This window comes from Phyllostomus hastatus, unplaced genomic scaffold (genome assembly GCF_019186645.2).
Source record: "Phyllostomus hastatus isolate PE091 unplaced genomic scaffold, TTU_PhHast_1.1 phas_contig_113, whole genome shotgun sequence".
Taxonomy (NCBI): domain Eukaryota; kingdom Metazoa; phylum Chordata; class Mammalia; order Chiroptera; family Phyllostomidae; genus Phyllostomus; species Phyllostomus hastatus.
Window position 1 is genome coordinate 10,277,940 of NW_025333530.1, and position 4,789 is coordinate 10,282,728.

Genomic DNA, 4,789 nt, shown 5'->3' on the forward strand with positions numbered 1-4,789 from the left:
CAACAAATTGAGAACAGGCTGACTGTACCTAGAGGGGGGAGGGGACGGGATTATAGGGGGGAAGGGGGAAGGGTTTGCAGGAATCATTATAATGGACACATGGACAATGACAATGGAAGTTGGAAATGTTGCGTGGGTCACCGGCCAGCAGTGACCACGGAACGCTGCAGATGGCTCGCCAAAAACACACGCAAGAAAAAACACATGCACAGAGACAAACTAGTTTCTGTGGGGAAGTAGGGACGAAATGGCCACCCCCCCCCCAGTGGGGAGCGCACCGATTTACAGTCCATACCTGCTTTTATTGGGCTCATTTTGCATAATAATTCAGGTAAAGTACAGTACTCATTATGACGAAGTAAGGAACTGTAGAAAACAAGGAACTCTACTGGTCTATTTTGAGTCGGGGTCAAAGAGCTGTAAGACTTTGAGGAACAAACTAACTTCCTCCTTGGACCCCTCTTATTCAACTGAGAGCATTCTAAACAAAGAAGGTTTCACAGTAATTTACATATTCTTTCTTAGGCCTAATCACCCAGGGAACCCACCCTTTTCAGCACAGAGCTGCACCACCCTGTCATTGTTTCAGGCTTAGGTGGAGCAAGGGAACTAAGGCAACCAAGAGATAAGGAGGTTTTTCTCCCAGATTATGAGAACTCAGGCTATGTCAAAGCCGAGGAGCGAGGGTCCATCACCCCCTTTTGCTGCAGCCCCCCAAGTCCTTCTTTTGGGGGGCCTCCCAAAGTGATCGTGCCTGTCTTAGGTCATTCCCCCCTTGGGGAATCTTACCCGTCTTTGGCTAACTGACCAAGGTTTTGGGGGTTCAGTTATGAATAAAGCAGCAGAAGCAGCATTCCTGCCAGGGAGATAAGCTTTTGTCTCCTTGCTGGCTTACGGTTCCAAGGGCATTCCCTTAGCCTTAGCCTAGGCGGGGGTTTCAGCTTCTGATACCAGTCAGGGTGGTTCCCAACATGGAAATAGGGCAGGGAGGTGGGAAGGTAGGGAGGGGTGGGGGGAAAAGGCAGAAAAGTGTACTTGAACAACGATAAAAAATGTTAAAAAAAAAAAACTATGGTACATTTATATGATGAAATACTATGCAGCACAAAGAAAGAAGGAGCTCCTGCCCTTTGTGACAGCATGTATGGGACTGGAGAGCATTATGATAAGTAAAATAAGCCAGGTGGTGAGGAACAAATACCATATTATCTCACCTGTAAGTGGAATCCAATCAACAAACAAGCAAGCAAAATATAACCAGAGACATTGAAACAAAGAACAAAATGAAAGTAACCAGAGGGTAGGAGGGAATGGGGTAACAAGGGAAAGAAGGGGAGTAGTTACTAAGGAACATATATAAAGGACACATGGACAAAGCCAAAGGGGGTAGGATTGAAGGTGGGAGGTAGGGGTTTTTGGGGAGTAGGGGAATGGTGGTGTGAAAATGGAGACAACAGTACTTGAACAATAAAAAAAGAAGCATTTATACTTTTAAAGGTGGGGTGAGTTTTAATTCCCTCCTTAACAATATTTCTAGAGCTTTCAGAAAAACTTTCATTAAAATAGTTAATAAAAATATTCCTCTAGAATGTACAAGGAGGGAGACAGGGACCACTGATAGGACTTGATATATGATATTAATCAAACTTGTCTTCTTTATCTCCTGCTTCATCTGGGGCTGGACTAACCTTCTTGTTTTCAGTTTCTCCATTTTCTGCAGGTAGATGTTTAGATTCCTGTTTAGCCAATTCAGCCTTTTTTTTACCTTTGCTCCTCCTTCCCCTTTCTTCTGCAGATTAATCTTTTCCTGCTTCCTTTTTTGGCTTCATTTCCACCTTTTGCAGGAACAGATCAAGCTGAAAACCTCATCAATCTTCTTTTGGGCTCTTCCTTTACTGCCCTCTCCAAGGAGCTGAACTTCCTCTCTGGCATTGAATCATGGAGGCAGAAGAGGTGCACCAAGAGCCTCCACAAACCTGGGTGGTCTGGCTGCTGCTGCTTCTCCCACTGCCTGACCTGCAGGGACTCTGACATGGGGGATTGTTACAGGGTGCAGCCTAGAGGGGGGACCCCAAATGGGCATTTGAAATGGGGTCCAGAACTTAAGGTGTCCAGGAGATTTTAAGATGTCTCCATCCCCCCACCCAGGGTGTGGGTTGGGGGAAGGGACAAATGGAGCAAGGCCATTGAGATCTGTTTTGCATAGCAACAGCCTTGCAGCTACCCTCTGGCGTGGTCATTTAACATATCTATAGCCTTTGGCTGGTCACTTAGATATGTTAAATAGCTGTGATCATCTCTGAGCCAGGGAAATGGAAGTAACCTCCCCACCAACACGTGACTGGGGCAGATCCCCCCAAGCTACAGCGCCTGCGTGGGAGCTCGGAGAAGATTGGCTCCAGGACATGGGGCCACGCCTGCCCAGACTCAAGATGGCAGCCCAGTAAAGCTGGAAGGATATGAATTCTGGCAAGTGAAGCCAAGTGTGGGAGGAGCCAGAAATGAGGCTGCAGAGGAAGATTGGCCGTGGGGATTTAAAACCCAGACTTGGCGGCCATTGAAAAAGAGAACCACGCGGCTTTGACGGAGTGGAGACTCCTGCATCCCAAAGAGAACCGTGCTGCTTTAGGAGAGAGAACCACGCGGCTTTGGCAGAGTGGGGACTCTCCCCTTCCCGCAGCCCTGAGAGGGAGAACCACGAGGCCTGGACAGAGCGGGGACCCCCACAGCTTTAGAAGGGGAACCACCACCTGGTTTTAGCAGAGATCCTGGTGACTCAGCTGAGGGTTCCGGGAACCCAGGGAGGTCTCCCAGTCGAGATGGAGGACTAACTGGGAAGAACCAGAGGACTGCCTGAGACATGGACTTCTATTTCCTTTCCTGAGATACGGTACTCTGGACTGGGCAAAGGGGGAAAGGAAGGAAGGACTGTGTGTGTTTGTGGGTGTTTTGGGGGGACTTTGGGATTTTTGATAAAGACATTAGGTCACTACTTTAAGTTAGTATAGCATTAAATAAACATTTCCTTTCCTTTTCACGAATCTCTGGCATTGAGAGACATCTTTCCTCGGGCGGCGGACATAACGGACCCGGGGCCTTCTTTCAATAATAGTATATTGTCTCAGGCCCCCCTTGTTCTGTTCTGTAACAGGATGACACTCTTCCTTTAGTATTTTGCCGGCTTGTTGTGAACAAATTTTCTCAACTTTCATTCACCTAAAAATGTCTTTACCTCACTTCATTTTTAAAGGTCATTTTTGCTGGATATAGAATTCTGTGTTGATAGGTACTTTAATTACTTAGCGACATCATCCTTTATCTTCTGGCCTCCACTGTTCCTGATGAGAACACACCATTATTTGTGTATTTGTTCTCACATCTGTAGTATGTCACATTTCTCTGGATGATTTCACAATTTTCAGAAGTTTGACTATGATGTGCATAGGTGTGACTTTCTTTGCTTGAGGGTTTGCTAAACTTCTTAGATCTGTAGGTTGATGTATTTTACCAAATTTGGGGAAGCTTTGACCATTTCATCATTATTTAAGTCTTTCTACCCCACAATCTCCTTCCTTTCCTTCAGGGATTCTAATTCCATATGTTAGTTTTATATTTTCCCACAGGTTACTGAGGCTCTGTTCATTTTGTTTCCATATTTTTTCTCTCTCCTCTTCAGATTGGATCATTTGTCTGGCCTTTTCTTCAAGTTCATGGATTCTTACTTTTGCCATCTCCAATAAGATGTTAAAACCTTCCAGTGAGCCCTGACTGGTGTTGCTCAGTAGTTTAGGCATCATCCTGCAAACCAAGGGGTCGCTGATGCAATTCCTACTTGGAGCACATGCCTGGGCTGCCGGCCAGATCCACAGTTGTGGGTGCATGATAGGCAACTGATAGATGTTTCTATTACACATGGTATTTCTCTCCCTCTCATTCTCCCTCCTTTCCCCTCTCTAAAAATAAATAAAATAAAAAAATAACTATCCAGTGAATTGTTCACTTCAGACATTGTATTTTCAGTCTAGAATTGTCTTTAAAAAAAAGTTTCTATTTCCATCTTAAGATTTCCTATTTGCTGTTCATTAAGAATATATTTTTCTTTAACTCAAGTAAACTTATTATAACTGCTTTAAAGTTTTAGTCTGCTAATTTCAACATCTAGATTATCTCAGAGCCTGTTCCTATTGATACCTTTATTTTATGGATAACATTTTTCTGCTTCTTGGCAAATCTAGGAATTTTTTATTTTTTAGGTATATTTTATTGATAATGCTATTACAGTTGTCCCATTTTTTCTCCCCTTTTCTCCCTTCCACCCTGTACCCCATTCCCTCCAGCATTCCCCCTCTTAGTTCATGTCCATGGATCATACAGGTAAGTTTTTTGCCTTCTCCATTTTGTATACTATTCTTAATCATTCCCTGTCTATTTTGTGCCTACCATTTATGCTTCTCATTCCCTGTAACTTTTCCCCCAATCTCCACCCTCCTTTTCCATGCTGTTAACCCTGCATGTGATCTCCATTTCTATGATTCTGTTCCTTTTCTAATTGTTTGCTTAGTTTGTTTTTCGTTTTGGTTTTGTTTAGGTTCAGTTGTTGATAGTTATGAGTTTGTTGTCATTTTACTGTTCATAGTTTTGATCTTCTACTTAGATAAGTCCTTTTAATATTTCATATTAATAAGGGTTTAGTGATGGTGAACTCCTTTAACTTTACCTTATTTGGGAAACTCTTTATCTCCGCTTCCATTCTAAATGATATCTTTGCTGGATAGAGTAATCCTGGATG

At 43.6% G+C, this 4,789-nt stretch overlaps 1 pseudogene; it reads right to left on the minus strand.

The window, feature by feature from the left end:
- Positions 1–1,637: 1,637 nt before the first annotated feature.
- Positions 1,638–1,932, minus strand: LOC123819990 (annotated as a pseudogene).
- Positions 1,933–4,789: the final 2,857 nt, after the last annotated feature.